The following is a 19,863-nucleotide window of genomic DNA, read 5'->3' as shown; positions in this document are numbered from 1 at the left end:
GATTTTATACATTTCGTGTTTTTTTAAAAATTTAATGTCATTCGTAGAGGGTGTAAAAACTAATAATTATGATCTTCACAGAAATAGCTTGATATGGAATAAATTAATCACTACTTTTACTTTTTTAAGCAATATTAGAGTAGATGTGCATTAAATCCTTTGTAACGCACTTTTTTTTTACAAGACTCCTTAGAGTTTTCTTCAATGCGCATTAAAAGAAAAATAATTTCTTTTAAAACCTTCTTCATAATTATTTTGTAGCATATAAAAAAAATGTATAAGACGTTACTCCTTTTGACAGATGATTTTCCAGTTGCATTATTCTTTTAAGTATTACCGAATTTATTCTCAACTACTGAGATTTTTTTAATCTCTCAAAGATCAACTGTTGTTTACCAATTATTTTTATTTACTCTACACAGAGAGGAAGAAAATGTTGCTATTTAGTATTCGCTTATTATTTAAAATTGCAATTGAAGTAACTGTAGGAGTTGAATGGCTACAAGAAATGTTTAAGTAAATTTTTTTAAACATGACGAAGTTGTTTACAAAACATCTTTTCCCACAGCAAACGGCGTTGTTTAAATATTTGGCAGAAGAACAAACAGGTAAAAACTGACCGAGACTTGATGGAGAAACTTAAACATTTCCTTTGTTCTGAAAAGTTAGTTTTAAAAATGTCTTATAACATATTCTTCAAATAATGTCTAAAATTATTACTATTCATCTTATTACGGCAGATATGTTTTTTTAAAAGCAATCATTTCGCTACATTTTGGAAAATTTTTAAATGAATCAAAAAAAAAACTAGCATTTATTTTTAAGAATAGTTTATCTAAAAGTTATTCCATAAAAATGATGTTTAGTAATTTTTTTTTCATTTTTATTTTATTTAATAATAGTCGAGAAATGCTTGATGTAAGGTATGCAAATATTTATGTTATTCCAAACTATGGTACTTTGAAGTGACAAGATAAAAAAAATTATGCAAAGTCGGAAGAATAGTTTCTGAATAATAAAATGTTAAGAAACCTGTATTTTTAAATTTTCATTTCTCAAAAATTATTATATTGATTTCGTTACAATTTTTAATTTTGCTATTTACAATTAATGACTACTGAAACACTTTTCGACTTTTATAAAATGCAATAACAATAATAAATTACTATTAAAAAGTATTTTTATTGCAAGGGATTGTCTTTACGAGTGCGTGCAAAAATCCTTTGATTATCTTGAGTTTTTCGAGATAAAGCGAAATATACAAAAAAGTGATGTTGACACCCTTTGTTGAAGACCGCTATCCATACTAAATTATAAGGATCATAGCTTCCAGATTGCGGCTAACCCAACCCCGTATTTTGATGGTGAAAAATCTAAATTCCCCACAAAAAAGTTACGTTTATATAGAAAAAGTACGCTGTTGTGTCATATTTTCAAACTCATCTCATAGGTAGAACTAATTAATTAGCCTATTTGAAGCCGATCCTCTGAACCATTAAGATTGCTTTTTAATTCATTAGAGTTCGATCATTAGAACAAAAGTTATTCAAGATGTCATAATTTTTTTTTTTGCTCTCAGTAAAACGATTTAAATAGGTCTTATTAATTTTAATAGCATATGAAGTTAATTCGGGTCTTCACTTTTATTGATAAAGACGATATTTGTGTTGTTTTATGGATTACTTATTTAAGAAAGAAGCGTATTTTGCACCAAATTAATGATAACAAATAATGTAACAGAAATAACTGATTGAATCATTTTTTTTAAATTTCTTTTTAAAAAATTAAAATGTGAACTTTAATTACTCAGACTATTTAAAAAGTTTAATTTGAAGCATAAGAAACTGTTTTGATAAACAAGCATTTTTAATCATTTTTAAAATTTATTAGTTTTTTAAAATAACTAAAATGAATTAAAATTAACTAAAACCAATATATACTAAAAGCAAGATATAAAACAACAATATATAAAAACAACAATATATAAAACAACAATATATAAAACAACTATATACAAAATAATATATAAAACAATATAAACAATCATACTGTTCTATAATCAATCTCACAAAATATCGATGACTTAAAACAGCTATCTTTTGAAACAAAGATTTAATTTTTCTTAAGTAATTCTCACTAACTGTAAGACAATAGTTACAGACTTATATAGAATCCATTTATAAAATATCTATGTATCTATAATCTATAAAATGTATCTATAATATATAATACTATATATCTATAATAAGCTGATAGTGTAATCATAAATTCTATCAGTATTGTAAACTACAAAAATGCTTTGGAATTTTTTTTAACCATATAGAACCATATTTTTTTTTCATATTTCATATTTTTTCATATTCATTCATATTTTTTTAACCATATTTTTTTAACCACTACTTAGTTTAATGCTTTTAAATAATATTTTTTTAATCTGAAATAAGCAAAATTTATATGAATATATTTCATAAAAGTAATGATGAAAATTACACCGTATCATGCACTTATTTAAAATCTGGCTATGATCATGCTACCTTGAGTAAAATTTCGAAGGAAATTCCCTTGTTTATATTATTAAGAATCATTTGTACTGTTAGATAAAGTGCATAAATGTGTTTTAAATCCATACATTTGTTATAATTAGATGATTTTTTGCAAGTTTCTTTTAGTTAAAGTCTCTAATAAAATCTGGCTCAGATAATATTCCATCTTTTTTTTTCTTCTCAAATCGGTAACGTTTTTACAAAATTGCGTTTTATGCATTTTCGAGAATACATATTCTGATTTTATTACGTTTTTAGAATAAATATGATATTAATTGATGAAAAAGTATTTTTTGTTAGCTATCTCTTTACCTTCCTTCTAATTATTTCGCTATTAAGTTTGAAGGTTTTCCTAATATGCAGAAAAAAATAAACTAAATATTTTTTGAAATGGGGCTTTGAAAGTCAGTTTAAAACTCATATTAAATCAAATACTTTATAAATTAATATACTACTAATCCAATCATTTTTGCTGTGCAGCTCTGTTTAAACAGATGTGACTTATAATGTAAAAGTTTTTATAGTTACTTACGAAAGAAAAATTTGGAGGTGTAAGCTGTCTCTTACATAATTTTTTTTTGTTTGAGGAGGGCATTTTACTCAATTTTTTTTTAAAAGAACTAGATTTCTTTCATCGTAACTTACATGCTTAATTTCAATTTTTAACATAATTTAAATCCGAAAGATGTATTTCAACAGCACAATATCTTATGAGTACGAATACAGTATTTTTAATATTGTATTTAATGCTTTTTTCGTTTTCTTGAAAATAAACGAAAGTTTCCAAACTCACTAAAATCATCAAACCCAACCATTTCCAAACTCACTTCGCACATCATTGATGCAAATCTATATAGTAAAAAATAATAATGTTTCACAATTTTGATTAAAAATTACTTAAACGATTTGATGAGTAATATGCCTTAAAATACTAATTTATCAATTTCTTAAAAAAAAAGTTTAAATATTTTTAAGGGGAATTTCTTAAAGAAAACAAACGCAATTTTAGCACATTTTTTTTTAATAATTTTACTTAAAAATAAACTTCCATGTTGTATATATAGAAAAATAAAATAAATATTCATTAGGCGTGATTCAATGGTGGAAATATTTAGTTTCTGTGTTTACATAGTTCAGCTTAAATCGCCGTAAGTCTAAAATTGCCACACGGGGCTAAAAGAACATACACTTGAGTCATATTTTTGGCAAACGTTGAGGACTGGCGACAGATAATTTCGGGGTGCCATTAATCCTCAACTTCAAGTGTAGCGTCAAAAATAAAGTTCGCTTAAATACATATTTAAAAGGAAAAAAAACACAGAAGTTAAGCTTAACAAAGAATTTATTGCAACTAAAAAAAAACAAAAAAATCAATTTTACAGAATTTAATCAATTTGTTAGCTTTTAGTAAAGACAAGAAATATGCTTTTATATAAAGACATTAATGGTGTTTGTGTAAAAAATTTAAAACTTTATATTATTCTTTTTTGGGAAATCCTGTTTTATACTTTTACTTACTTATAAACTGATGACAAATTATAAAGTATTTTTGAAAACATCCGTAAAAACTCATCAAGTGAGTTATCAAATTAAGAGAAACCTGCTAATTGTGGCAGAAAACCGGAAATTTTATTTAGAAATACGAAACTTAAAAGAATATGAACTCATCAATGCGATAATTTTTTTAACAATTTAATCACTTGAGCTTTATTACTATGCTTTAATTATGTATTTTAATTTCTAGATATTGATATGTATTATTTTGATTCTTTGATGTTACATTTTTTCACATTTTAGTCATGATGCAAAATCTGAAACAGTAAAAAAATGTTTGGTCAAACTACGGTAAAAAGTACTGGCACTCCGAATGCAGTATCCATATCATCCCTTATACCGTAAAGTCTATTTTTACCGCACAATTTTATACCGTAATTTTAGCACCATTACTTAACCACTTACAATGATTCAGTGATTTTAAAGTAAATATTACTCATCAGAATTTTTGTAATGTTTTCCGTAATTTTTTTTACGGAAAAAATGGATTTTAAGGTAAGAAGCATATGTACCCTGACAGCCGGTACTGTTTACAGTAATTTGATCTCGAATTCTTTGCAGTGTACATTTAAATAATAAGATATTTATTTCTCATAAAACATTCCCAAAGGTTACTTGAATCAAATTTCTAACATTTCTTAAAATTTTTCTTTCAAATATTCAATTACTAATTCTGACCAACGAGAATAAAACCAATTATATTTTTACACAAACAATCGTTTTGTAAAACAGAAAGAAATATTAAAAAAAATTTTTCAAGCATATGTTGTCTAACATATTGAACTCAGTGCATCAGGGGGATAATATTTGCGCATGTATTTTAAAATTGTTCTTCTAAAAACTAAATTCTAATTCCGAATTCATATAATTGTGGAAAGCTGTCCCAGTTTCATGCTAGCTTTCATTAAAGCCAGTTTTGACACCAAAAGTTGAGCAAATACGAAAATATAATTCAAAATGCGTGTCCTGTTGTCATGAAATTTTTCCTCATAAAATCAGGGTCGTCTTTCAAAAATGTTCAAACACCCTCCAGAAATTTTGATACCGGGTCGTTCACTTAGAACAATTCTTCCTTCCGAAATGTTTTAAAAAATATTTTGTTAAAAATAATCAAGGATTTAAAAATCATATATTTAATTATTCGTTTAAATAATCGTAATGACTTTCTTTACAGATTTAATTCAAAGAAAAGATTTAGAGTTTATTTTAAAGTAAATTAAATAAGATAAAAATTATATAGCTGTGAAAACTCGATTTAAAGAATCGTTAAATCGCTGTTTAAACCTCAAATTCTTATGCAAACTAAAAAAGTAGCGAGTTAAATTTTTTACATAAATTATTATGTTAAACATTATTAGATAAATTTTTTAAAATAATGAAACTTTGAATATGAATTTGCATTTTTTCATGTATTAGAAAAAAGCAATTCAATTATATGTAATGATATTTTTCATGAATACGTTTCTAAAAAACTGAATACCTATATTTTTTCCCTTTTAAAGTTTTTCCTCACAAATGAACTATCGATTAAGAGCATTTTCACAATTTTAATTCTTACTCGTTGAAATATAAAACTTATGGAATTATCATTTTTCTAAAACAGCTTTTTTGTATTGATAAAATTCTATTTTTAAAAATTTAAATTTTAATTAAAATTACATTTTTGTCACTTTTTTGAAAGAATTAAATTGTTTTGTATTTCTAAAAATTATGGGGGAAATATTTTCATTATGGGGGTTTCTTAAGTTATTGAAATTTTATATTTTATATGTTGCCCACACATTGCTTTTTATTCGTTTCTTCACTGCTCTGATTCATTCTTACTCTCATTCTTTCATTTTGCTGTTTTTATTCATTCACCGATTCCTATGAAGTGAATACGTAGCTTGATTTGCCTTTAGATAATGCTATAAAATACAATGCTATAAATAAAGCTGTATATTCAGCAACCTTTGATGATATACCAGAAACTGTACAACGGTTTCAGAACAAGAATTCTGCAATGGTTTGGGCTCCAGTGTCAAAAAACGGATAATTTTATCTGAAATTCATCAATTAAGGGGTAAAAATCAATGCTGAATATTACAAAAAGGAAGAATTGGCTACACATTTATTGCCACATGCTGACAGATTGTATCCCAAAATCGGTTGGATATTTCAGCTAGATTCTGCACAGTAACACAGAGCCAAAACAGCACAGGTTTCGTTCCATGTCAATTTTTTGAAATTTATTAAGCCAGAAGTTTAACCCCCTTCTTCATCGGATCTAAATCCTTAAGACTATTGTGTTTGGGGGATTCTAAAGTCTATGGTTAATGCTAAGCAACACAGAAGTTTGAACAGTCTCAGAGCTTCTTGGTTGCGTGAATGGGAAAAATTACCTTTTAAAATTATTCGTTCCGACAATTCCATTTATAGTGTTCATCATAAATGTGTATTTATCATTTTCCATTTCATATTTGTACAATAAAATTATTCAATATTTGTAACAGTATTTTTGTAGACTCCCTGTATACATATATTTCTCCTATGTGACACTATAAATTCTCGATCTTTCTCGGTATTTTTTGATCTTTTGGCAACATAATTATTATTCATTTTGTTAGGTTGCCTTAAGTAATAATTTCGGTAGTGTTAAAAAATTAGTCATACATTAAGCATTTATTTAGTCGTTTTGTTATGCTGTCTTAAATACTAATTTAAGTAGTGCTAAATAAATAGTTATGCGTTAAGTATTTTTTTTAGAATAATTTTGTATTTTTATAGCTGTAAAAAACTTAGTTACGAGGCAGTTATTTAGATTTATTTTTGATCCTTTCTAAAATGGTTGCAGAAATTTTAAATATAAACGGTGCTTTGGTGCCGCATACTGTCATACTAATTATTGGTGACGGTGCTGGCTTTTTTCGAGTAATAGCATTTGTATATTATACGATACTCAAGTTATGGCTCGAGATGTGCGTGAGGAAGTGTTACTGCAAGTAATGAAGCATTGGTGATTAGTTTACAATTTATCTCAGGACAGAGAAGGAGATTATTTTAATACTTTTGCTGCCTAATAATGCTGAAATATCCCGAACTCATAGATTTAATGACATCCGTAAAAANTAATTTTTTTTACGGAAAAAATGGATTTTAAGGTAAGAAGCATATGTACCCTGACAGCCGGTACTGTTTACAGTAATTTGATCTCGAATTCTTTGCAGTGTACATTTAAATAATAAGATATTTATTTCTCATAAAACATTCCCAAAGGTTACTTGAATCAAATTTCTAACATTTCTTAAAATTTTTCTTTCAAATATTCAATTACTAATTCTGACCAACGAGAATAAAACCAATTATATTTTTACACAGACAATCGTTTTGTAAAACAGAAAGAAATATTAAAAAAAATTTTTCAAGCATATGTTGTCTAACATATTGAACTCAGTGCATCAGGGGGATAATATTTGCGCATGTATTTTAAAATTGTTCTTCTAAAAACTAAATTCTAATTCCGAATTCATATAATTGTGGAAAGCTGTCCCAGTTTCATGCTAGCTTTCATTAAAGCCAGTTTTGACACCAAAAGTTGAGCAAATACGAAAATATAATTCAAAATGCGTGTCCTGTTGTCATGAAATTTTTCCTCATAAAATCAGGGTCGTCTTTCAAAAATGTTCAAACACCCTCCAGAAATTTTGATACCGGGTCGTTCACTTAGAACAATTCTTCCTTCCGAAATGTTTTAAGACAAAGTAAAAAATATTTTGTTAAAAATAATCAAGGATTTAAAAATCATATATTTAATTATTCGTTTAAATAATCGTAATGACTTTCTTTACAGATTTAATTCAAAGAAAAGATTTAGAGTTTATTTTAAAGTAAATTAAATAAGATAAAAATTATATAGCTGTGAAAACTCGATTTAAAGAATCGTTAAATCGCTGTTTAAACTTCAAATTCAAATTAATTCCGGCAGTTCCATTTATAGTGTTCATCATAAATGTGTATTTATCATTTTCCATTTCATATTTGTACAATAAAAATATTCAATATTTGTAACAGTATTTTTGTAGACTCCCTGTATACTTATATTTCTCTTATGTCTCACTATAAATTATCGATTTTTTTCGGTATTTTTTGATCTTTTGGCAACATAATTTTTATTCATTTTGTTAGGTTGTCCTAAGTAATAATTTCGGTAGTGTTAAAAAATTAGTCAATACGTTAAGCATTTATTTAGTCTTTTTATTAAGTTGTCTTAAATAATAATTTAAGTAGTCCAAAATAAATAGTTATACGTTAAGTATTTGTTTATAGAATAATTTTGTATTTTTATAGCTGTAAAAATTTAGTTACGAAGTAGTTATTTAGATTTATTTTTGATTTATTTAGATTTATTCTTGATTTGAGAAATTTCAAATATAAACGGTACTTTGGTGCCGCATACTGTCATACTAATTATTGGTGACGGCGCTTGCTTTTTTCGAGTAATAGCGTTTGTATATTATACGATACTCAAGTTATGGCTCGAGAGGTGCGTGAGTAAGTGTTACAGCACATAATGAAGCTTTGGGGATGAGTTTACTATCTTGTCTCACGACAGAGGTGGTGTACGCAACAGAGTTGTTATGTAGGAACATATGATGTTCCTACAGTGGAAATTATTTTAATACTTTCGCAGCCTACTATGCTGAAATGTATGTTACTGTAGTTTGTGTGATTTAATGGTTGCCGGGAAGATTTTAAATTATTACTAAAATTCAATGTATAAAGAACTTTGACAATATCGAGGAAATCTCTTGAAAATAGTTAAAATTGAAATCAAAGTACTTCCATAGGACAACAGCTAGAGGGTAAAAAATTATTAATATATTGTTTAAAACTAATTAAGGTGTTAGGATTGCAGAATTGGAATATTTAAATATAGCTATGCCTTACATTCGGCTTGGTTACCATTTAAGATTATATGTTGTACAAGATAATTTTGAAAGGTGACCACGCTGATCGGCAAGGCGGCTAGTTTATGTTAATTCTTACCACTAGAGAGAATTGTAAATTTAATTTTCGAATTTTACTGTTACATAAATTTAAACTTAATTGCTGCAGAGCTTAAAGTTAAAATCTGTCTTATGCTATCACCTTTTTGGTAACGGCCCCAGGGTCGCTCACATATAACAATTCATTACCTTTGGAATGTTTTAAAATAAAGCAAGGGGTTTTCGATAAAAAAACAATCACCAGTTAAAGCGTGACTTCAAAATTTAAAAGAAAGGATGACACTAGTGGAGCTGCCAATTTCCATCGGCGCCGATCAGGCTAGACTAAAATCAAAACAAACTGAATCTTAACTTTGATAATTACTTACGCTTTGAGAGATTTAAATTTTCTCACATTTCTGTCAACTTTGGCGCCATTATTCTATCGAAAATCAGCATTTAATATTACGTAAATGAGTGGTTTTATTTAAGTTTATAGTGGTGATTTAGAATGTAAGCTGTAAAACAACTTTTAGGATACGTGACCATTTCTATATCTCCTCTTTTTCATATCGTAGTTATTTATCAATAATAAATACCTTAATGTTTAATGATTTTTTAAACGATAGTTATTTTTACGAATATTAGCACTTATATAAATAAAAAAAATTATTATTGAGAAGTACGGCGACCTTCGATTCTAGTAGTGTTTTTCGTTATATAATTGTCTTTGGCGCAAAAGAAAAGAATATATTAATTTTGTCTGCTTTGCTAATATGAATATTTAAATACATAGGAAGCAGTATACGGATTCCATAACAATAATTTGGATCAGGAATTAAACATGATGAATTTATGCATTTATTCCAATAAATATTCTAAAAATATTGTTGAGTAAAGACAAACAATTATCTTGAGTGGGTAAAATAAAATGGATGATTATAAGCCTCGAATCAAAATTAAAAGAATGAAATTTATTTCCTTTAAACACGTAATATTGATCTTTGTTTACTATTCCATCGCATGAACCCTAGTTAATCACTGAACACAGTACTTATAGAGCTTAAAGATTCATCAGCTATATTTCGCTGATTTTATTTTATAACCGACGTTGAGTTACTGCCCCATTTTCCTGGTTTATGACTCTCAATATTACATACACTCCGCTGCCTTGTAATTTTGAATCCAACTCAGAATGGTGGCTTAGGCGATAGAATGAGGCTCTCCTTCGAATGAGGTGACCCAGGTTCGATCTCAGCTTTGGCTGGTCGATTCGGACTCTGCTCCCGGCCATACCTCAGTGATAGACGGATCACGAGTAAGAATCCCCTTATCATCGGGCTACCCTTTAAATGTTTCCATGTTTTCCTCTCCATGTAACGCTAATGTGGATTAGTTCCAACAAAATTTTTCCACAAAGGTTAGTTTGTCTCAGTGTTCCCAGTAATCCAGAGTTCTCCCAATGTAATCCGGGAGTTTCCTTGCTTTCCGGATTGGGTTCAAAGCTACAAGGCTGCAGATTTGAACATTGATAGTCGTAAACACAGAATTGGGTCGGCAGTTTAACGACGGTCGGCAGTTTAACGAAAAAAAAAAATTTGAAAAAAAAAAGAAACACTTGGATGAAGCATTAAGACAAACCAGCCTTTGTGGAGGAACTAATCTCCACCTGAGTATCAGAAAAAGGTAAACAACGAAAATCTACCATGGTTAGTCCGATGACACCGGTATTCTAAGCTGTGATTCGTTTACCACTGTAGGATATTTTTTCGTCATCACTGTGGGGCCGGGAGCAGAATTCGTATCGACGAGTCATCGCTGGGACATCTATTTCACGTTTGTCATTTCTATTTCGTCACTATTAAAAGTTATGAAGAGTTTGGGGATGTGTTATTAATGTTAATTGTCCATAAAGGAGTCCCATAATCACCATCCATACTAAATATTCTTAGAATACTTGTCAAAAATGAAGTAGTCAAAACATACACTTTAGGGATTATCAGTTAACCGTTAAAAGAAGGAAAGAAGCAAAAATTTTATCAGAATCTGATGAATAGTTATGGAAGGAGCTTGGTTTAAAAGCATAGAAGCTGGTTTGATTGCCTGAGGAAATTGAAAAGCGTTTCTATTATCCGATTTTTACATCATTTTATTTACCTCCAATTAAATTAAACTCGTATTGATGAACTTAAATCCACTTTCGTTGATAACGATTCGCCATTTCTTGATAAAAAAATTTTGCACTCACTAATTAATTTTTAACTCGAGTTAATTTGATCTACGCCTTTAATAAAATATTCATTATTTCACTTATCTTAAACAAGCACTTTCTTCAGCAATGCAGTCATTTATCCTTCTTCGTTTCTTATCTTACAATTTATTTAAATTATAAAACTGGCAGAAGATAAGTGCAAATTTTGTTCGAAAAATTTTCAAATTTTTCAATTGCTCATGCAAATGTTTCTAATTGTTATTGTTTCTATTTACTTCTATTGTAATTACTATTATTTCTTCATATACTATTTTTCTTAAATCTAATTTTTAAATTTAATTGATGATAAATTAAAACTTCTTCCAAAAATTTTAATTTTTTAAATTTATAAACGAATGCAGAAGTTACCCATTATTTTTGTTTCATTCTGTGCAATCTTTCTTTATTTTCAAATTTTAAAATTTATAACAGATAAATGAAAACATCTTCCAGAAAATTTTGATATTTCTCAATTTATAAGCAAGTGCAATACTTTATCACCTTATTATTGTTTGTTTCTATCCCATTACCCTTAATCTTTAGTTTTTAAAACTGATTCAGTAAATAATTGAATGTTCCTTTAGGAAAATTTTTATATATTTCAATTTATAAACAAGTGCACCAACGTAGGTCTTTCTCGTTATTATCGCTTCACTTTATCCAATCTTACTATATTTTTAAGTTTCAAAAATGATAAAAGATAAATGAAATTTGATATTTACAATTAATAAACAAGTGCATCAACCAGGATATTTCCCATTATTAATTGTTTCATTCTGTCCAATCTTTCTTTATTTTTAAGTTACAAAATTGATAAAAGATAAATAAAAACTACTTCCATAAAATTTTCATATTTTTCGATTTATAAATTAGTGAAGCTACGTAGAACTTTTTAAATATCATTCTTCCTTTCTGTCCATCTTTTTTTATTTTTAAGTTTTAAAATTGATGAAAGATAAGTGAAAACTACTCCCAGAAAAATTTGATATTTTTCAATTAATAAACAAGTGCATCAACCAAGATATTTCTCATTATTATTGTTTCATTCTGTCCAATCTTTCTTTAGTTTTAAGTATTAAAATTGATAAAAGATAAATGAAAACTTCTTCCGGAAAATTTTCATATTTTTCAATTAATAAACAAGTGCATTAACCAAGATATTTCTCATTATTATTGTTTTATTCTGTCCAATCTTTCTTTATTTTTAAGTTTTAAAAATGATAAAAGATAAATGAAAACTTCTCACAGAAAAATTTGATATTTTACAATTAATAAAAAAGTTCATCAACCAAGATATTTCTCATCATTAATTGTTTCATTCTGTCCAATCTTTCCTTATTTTTAAGTTACAAAATTGATAAAAGATAAATAAAAACTACTTCCGTAAAATTTTCATATTTTTCAATTTATAAATTAGTGAAGCTACGCAGAACTTTTTAAATATCATTCTTCCTTTCGGTTCCTTTCATCTTTCTTTATTTTTAGAATTGATATAGAAGACAAATGAATCCTTCTTGCAGAGAATTGTCATATTTTTCAATTTATAAGCAAGTGAAGCTACGTAGAACTCTTCTACTATTATTGTTTCTTTCTGTTTTATCTTTCTTTATTTTTAAATTTTAAAATTGATAGAAGATGAATGAAAACTTCTTCCGGAAAACTTAAGCTTGTTAAACTTTAGCTTGGAAACTTTAAGCTTGTAAAAAAGTGTAGCTGCATAGATCTTTCACTTAATTATAGTTTCTCTCTACTATCTTCACTTACCTTTCATTTTTAAATTTGATATAGAAGATAATCAAGCTTTCTTCCAGAAAATTTTAATATTTTTCTATTTATTAATAAGTGCAGATACGTACTTTCTTCTTCTTATTGTTTCTTTCCCATCTTTCTTCTTTTGTAATTTTTAAAATTGATATAGAATATAAATAAAAATTTCTTTCGGAAAAATTTCCTATTTTTTAATTTACTAACAAGTTTAGCTAAGTAGAACTCTCTCCTTATTATTGTTTCTTTGTGTCCCATCGTTCTTTATATTTAATTTTTAAAATTGATAGCAGATAAGTGCTAACTTCTTTCATATTTGTAAATTTATTATTATTTTTCTTAAATGTAGATCTTTCTCTTTATTATTGTTTCCTTCTGCTTCATCTTTCTCATTTTAAAACTATTATTTCAAGAGGTATTTTTTTATTTATTACATGCTTGTCTAACACCTTCTTAAGCATATTATGTCATCTATTAAAATCGTAAAAATAAATTGACTCATATTTAACTCAAAACATTCGCCTTTGTTTCTAAGTTTCTTCACAGGGAGATAAGATGTTCTTAAATGATTTTTTTTTAATATCTTCGTGAAATGTCTTTGCCAGTTTATTTGTCATAAGCAGTTTGTATCATAGCAAATATTTCAATAGCCTTCATTTCACAGTCACTCTATAAATTTACTATCAACTGAATTACATATTGTTCCATTGTTGTTGAATTTCTTTCAAAATAACAGAATGTATTCATTGAATACGTCATTATTCGTGCACAAATGATATAGTAAAGTAATTTTTATGAGATAAAATGAAACAATTTGTATTTCAAGTGTAGATTTTAAAGTGTATTCTGCTTAACGTGTTTATGTCAAGCATAAATACTTTGTTCATGTGTATAGGTTTATGTTAAATTTAACGTATGTTTAGAAAAATGAGTCATATAATTAATCATCTGAAAAATTTAGATTGCATGTAATAACATTTAAAAAATTTTATCATTGCTATCTTATTTATTTCATTGTAAGATAAAGTTGAAAAGATAATTTTGAGACTCCCAATACCAGTGGTTCCCAAATTGTGTTCCGTGAAACCCTAAGCATCCGCATTAACGGGGGTTCCGAAGCAAATAAATTCTTTTAACCCGTTATGATTTCTAAACTGCGATTAAATTTATATCCAGTTAATAATCCAGTTGCTATTTGACAGTTCCGTTATTCTTATGAAATTATTTAATTGAAATGCTAGTGAAAAAAAAAACATTTAAAAGCGATGCTTTTTTAATTACAATAAAATGAATGAATTATGAAAATAATATCTACTTTGATGAAAACTTTTTGTAGCATTTCGCATCGAATAGAAACAGCCAAATTCAACAGAGAAGTATGTTCCTCTGATTTTTGTCAATTTTCGTATTTATTTTAATGGTAACCATATTTCAGCTCTTTTATTTTTCAGTTTATTTCGGGAACTAAAATCAAAATATTAACTAGACTAGACACCGCTCCAGACCTGTGAGTACAACTGTCTGACATAAAAACCAATTTTAAGACTATATTTATTAAAATGATAAGACGGAAAAATTTAATTTATTTTCTAAATGTTTTTGAAATAATTAATAAAATTTAGATCATTATATATTTTTAAAATAATTAATGTTCTTTTGTTAATTAATGTGTTCACAATAGCTAATGAAATTTATTCGTTAAGTCTCGATCTCCGCCAAAAAAATTTCAATCATTTAGGATTCTACAAACGAAAAAAATTAGGAACCGCTGTTCTATACAATCAGCAGTTTGACAATAATTAGTTACAAACAAAAAATAATTACTTAAACAATTGTTCAAAATATTAATATTTAGTTATTCAATTATTTTAGACATTTTCTATTTTATGGAAATCTTCCTATTTATGACATGTAAACCTTATGTAAATCGAAATGCAGACTAAGACTATTACGCATTTGTTTTATCTCTTACACCAACTACATTAATAAAAATATTGAAATATATCATTAAACGAAGATTTATATTCCTCGAACCTATTATTTTACTTCATGGAATATTATAATCTTCATCCAAAGAATTCGCTTCAGTAGTCAAGGATAATGGGTTCAGAATGTTTACTTTTTGTGTACCTTTTCTTTGTATTACTATGTTTATTTTTTATTATTTTTGAAACAGCAGGTTAACTGTTAAAAAACTAAGATACATACTAGCAAACACATGATGTAATCTGAGATTTACTGACTTCTGATATCATTAATGGCAGCGATTTTTTTCGACAGTTATTTTGTTCCTTTGTATTGGCAACAGCTATTAACTTTTAGAGATGGCGCGCCCTGATTGAGGAAGATTTATTACCTGCCAATAAGATGTTGTTAATGGCGTATTAGGTTGTCCAGACAAACTAGTTTGAACTTTCCATATTTTCATCAATTTTCGTATATATACCATGTCACGCTCATATAAGAATGAGATAATTATTGCATTTATTTTTGTAAACATATATTATACGTGCATGACAACAAGAGCATGCTTTCATCAGTAAATGAATACAAATGCTGGCATAAATTTGTTTTTAACTAATGTAATTATAGATTAAACTTTTGAGCTAGTGAATAATCTAGTAAATAATGGATACGAATGAAATTTTTAAAAAAAAGTACTAAGTCCTAATCGCTTTGAAATCAAGTACTTGAAAGTTTTAATTGGTAATGTGTGAGCAGATTTTTACCAGTCTTTTTAATTTTTATTTTAAACCTTCGGCTTTTAATGTAGAACTTATTTCTTTCTGTTGTTTTGTATACCTTATATGGTATTTTTTTAATAAAATGGACAACATATTAAAGTTTTTTTTAGCTGTTTATTTCGGTGTTATCCAACTTTTATTGATTAACTGATTTTCTATAAATTTTGCATGCTAAAATTTTCTTTAAATTCCTTTTTCACCATCAAGTATTCGTGCGAATGACCTGGATTTGGATGCCTGAACTGTGTGCGTATGTTTGGATATCAAACACATATAATTTTGTAAAGTTAACAGATCGAGACACGAACTTTAAATAAAGGGTGGAAATGGGATCCTTACTTAGATGAAAATAAACTCATTCAATCGAACATTGTTTTTAAAAAATATTCAACTAATTAAACTAAGCTAATTTTTTTTAGTTATTTTTAATTATTACATACAATTTCAATTTTCAGCATTTTATGCGCGAAGTAGGATATTTTTATAGTATACTAGCTGAATCTTCACACGGGGTAAAAAAAGTGAACTATCAATATACACCGTAGAGCCATTACATTATGACGACCCTGCTAATAACAAGTAGGACCACCTTTAGCCCTCATAACTGCTAGCACCCGCCGTGGCATTGATTCCACAAGGTGCCGATAGGTAGTCTGAGGGATCTGGTACCAAGCGCTTTCCAACTGGTCCTGCAATTCCCTCACATTGCGAGGGGGTAGCGTGGCAGCACGAATTTGGTTTTCCAAGTAGGACCACAAATGCTCTATTGGATTAAGGTCAGGTGAATTTGGGGGCCAAGACATGACTTGAAAGTCACTGGAATGTTCCTCGAACCAATCCATGACGATTCGACCCTTATGACATGGTGCATTATCCTGTTGGTAAACACCATCCCCCGCAGGAAAAACTGTTGCCATGAATGGGTGAACCTGGTCTGCAACTATTTTCAAGTAGCTTACAGACGTCAGGGATTGTTCTATAAGGATTATGGGTCCTAATGTGCCCCATGAAAACATTGCTCCTGGGCGAGAAGAGAAACCATGAAAACCTGGGCGAGCCTATTGTTATAGATGGAGGATGGTCATAAAGTAATGGCTCTTCGGGGTATTAGTATTGAACAACACTATGAAATCATTCGCAAAACTGAAAGACACACACCAACAACATGAATAAAGATGAAACAATTACATTTTATAAGGATATATTATGGAATTACATTTTATATTGTAATATTAGCAGTTTACAACATTTTATATTATGCAATATGAAAAATATTAACCACAATCTGGTAAATATGGTGCCAATATTTTGTCAGGAAAGTGGTCAGAAGCGTATTTCACCATAACTCGAGAAATTTTTACTTTTTAAGCGAATTGAAGCATTTTTGATCACACTTATAAAAATCGTTCATTCAAAGATAATTCCACACAAAAATAATTTTTACTATTTATTTTTTTATTATTATTTTTTAATAATCGTAGAAAAATTTTTGAAGTGTAAGGCTTAAAAATTTTGGTATTATTTTAAAGAATGTAATTTTATACAGCTAAATACAAAATTTGAACAAAATCGGTTGAATTGTTCCTGTTAAATCAAATTTAAAAAAAGTCAAATATTTAAAATTTGAATTTTCAGACCAATTCAACCGATTTTGTTCAAATGTTGTATTTTGCCATTTAAAATTACATTCTTTAAAATGTTATAAAAATCTGCATATCTTACAATTAAAAATTTTTCAGACTGTTGTCAAAAATGTTTTAAAAAATAATAAATAGTTATTAATTTTTTTTTTGTATGGAATTATCTTTGTTTATAGTTCCTTCAAAAAACCTTCCACGGAGGTTAGTCTGCCCCAATGCTTGATCCAGAAACTCTTTTATCATCTGAGTTGGGTTCAAAATTGCAAGACTACGGAGTTCAACATTGAGAGTCATAAACCAAAAACTGGGTTTATAATTTAACGCCGCTGCTATCAAATAAAATCAGTGAAATGTAGTCGATGAGTCTTTAATCTCTATAAGTTCAAAATTTAATGTTTAGCTACGATTTGTGTGATGAAATAATAAATGAAGATCAATATTCTATGTTTTTAGGAAGTAAATTTTTATTTCAATTCGAGGCTCATGATCATCAATTTTATTTTACTCCCTCAACATAATTATTGATTTTATTCAACAATAGTCTTTATATATTTGATGGAATAAATGCGCAAATTTATCATGCTTGATGTCTGATCCAAATTGTTATATTATGAAATCTGTATACTCAATTACTCTGTACTGCTAATCTGTATAATCTGCATACTGTGAATCTGTATCTGTATATCTGTGTACAATCTGCATATAGTGAATATAAATATTTAAATACATGCTGTTTCTTATGTATTTAAATATTCATGCTCGTCGAGCAAACAAAATTAATGTCTTCCCTTTTTTATGTCAGATAAATTATGCAACGAAAAAAATTGCTTGAATCGAAGGTTGCCATTACCTCTTATTTTTATTATTATAATTTTTTTGCTATGTATACGTACTTACATTCGTCCACGTGTAAATTCACTTACGAAGTTCTTGAGATATAGCGAAATACGCAAGAGTAAAATTAACATTAAGGAGCTCAAACTTTGGACCGCTCTCCTGATTGAACTATGAAGAACATATTTTTCCGATTGAGGCTACCAGCTATATTTTAGTGGCCAGAATATGTAATACGCCGAAATTTTTTTTTATTTATTCAGAGAAAATGCGTTTTTGCGTTTTGCAACTTTTAATGTCGTTTGCATTTAACTTTGAACTGGACAAGATTTATAAGCAACCTGATATTATTAAGTACATAAAAATAAATAGAATGAATTGGATCACACACGTGATTCGAATGAGTGACGACAACACAATAAAAAAGATACTGCTTTTTAGACCCACTAGAAAAAGAAAGCGGGGAAGGCCGCGGTTGAGATGGGCTGTCTCATCAGTGGAGTCTGATTTTTTCGCAATTAATGAAAAAAATTGGAGATCAAAGATAAATCGGAAGTCGTCATGGAGAAATCTTCAGAGGAAGTCATTGGCTCACATTGGGCTGTCTCGCCAACTATGATGATGATGATGATGAATGTCGTTTGCACTAAGTAATTACCTCCACTAACCGTTAAGTTTCAGTCCAAGTACATCAATATTCGATCATTAAATCTAAAAATTATTTTGAATAATTCATTTTTCCCCGCATTGTTGTAATAAATGTCAATATTCACCTCAATGTCCCTTTGAACTATGTATTTGATACAATGATACTACCTCTACATTTTTTCTTCTTAATGAGTGATACCATGACAATTCAAGTGAAAAACATAATTTTCAAAATTTTCATTATCAAATATGCAAAAATAGTAAGAATATAGAATTAGATACTATAATAATAAGATACTATGGAAGTCCTAATTACAAAAAATTTAAAAATGATTTTTTTTTTTTTAAAAAGGAGCAAATAAATTACATTTAAAATTAGCAAAAAGTGCATAAATTGATATCGAGATAATTAAATATTCAGCTTCATTTATATTTCAACAAAAAGTGTGATCTATAAAGAAGAAAATTGTACTAAGTTTTTACTTATGCTAACCTAGCTCTTTCTTTCAAATAATTTAATAAAGAAAGTGCAATTAACTCTCAACGTAATTATTTTAGTTCGATTAGACTTATAAATTAGAGAAAAATCACTGAAGTCATTATCATCAATCTATTACCATTTTTAAACAATGGAAAACAAAGTCATATACATTTAATTCCAACAATAGTCTTAATGTTAATTTCATGAGAACCGTCGTCATGATCTTTAGCTGTGGAGTGGGTAGTCTGAGAACGTTTTAAATCAGACAGTAACGACCTCCATGCTTTCCAATTTGATAAACTTCAATTTTTGTTTTGCTTTCACATCATAAGAGTCTAGATTTATTCTAATCATAATTTTATTTTATTTTATAACCAGTGTTGAACAGTCGACCCAATTCTAAGCTTACGCCTATCAATTTTCAACTCGTAATTTGTAAT

The 19,863-nt window shown here is 27.9% G+C and overlaps 2 protein-coding genes across 2 annotated transcripts in view; one reads left to right on the top strand and one right to left on the bottom strand.

Annotated features, from left to right (window-relative positions):
* LOC107446082 (sodium- and chloride-dependent glycine transporter 1) overlaps positions 1 to 19,863 on the top strand; it is a 141,210-nt gene that overhangs the window by 1,018 nt on the left and 120,329 nt on the right. The window lies entirely within an intron of this gene.
* Positions 1 to 19,863, bottom strand: part of LOC107446083 (fatty acid hydroxylase domain-containing protein 2) — a 73,035-nt gene that overhangs the window by 46,760 nt on the left and 6,412 nt on the right. The gene's annotated exons all lie outside the window — the stretch shown is intronic.

The sequence above is a fragment of the Parasteatoda tepidariorum genome, chromosome 1 (assembly GCF_043381705.1).
Source record: "Parasteatoda tepidariorum isolate YZ-2023 chromosome 1, CAS_Ptep_4.0, whole genome shotgun sequence".
NCBI lineage: Eukaryota > Metazoa > Arthropoda > Arachnida > Araneae > Theridiidae > Parasteatoda > Parasteatoda tepidariorum.
The sequence above is the reverse complement of the archived record's forward strand: the minus strand, read 5'-3'. Positions and strand labels throughout refer to the sequence as shown.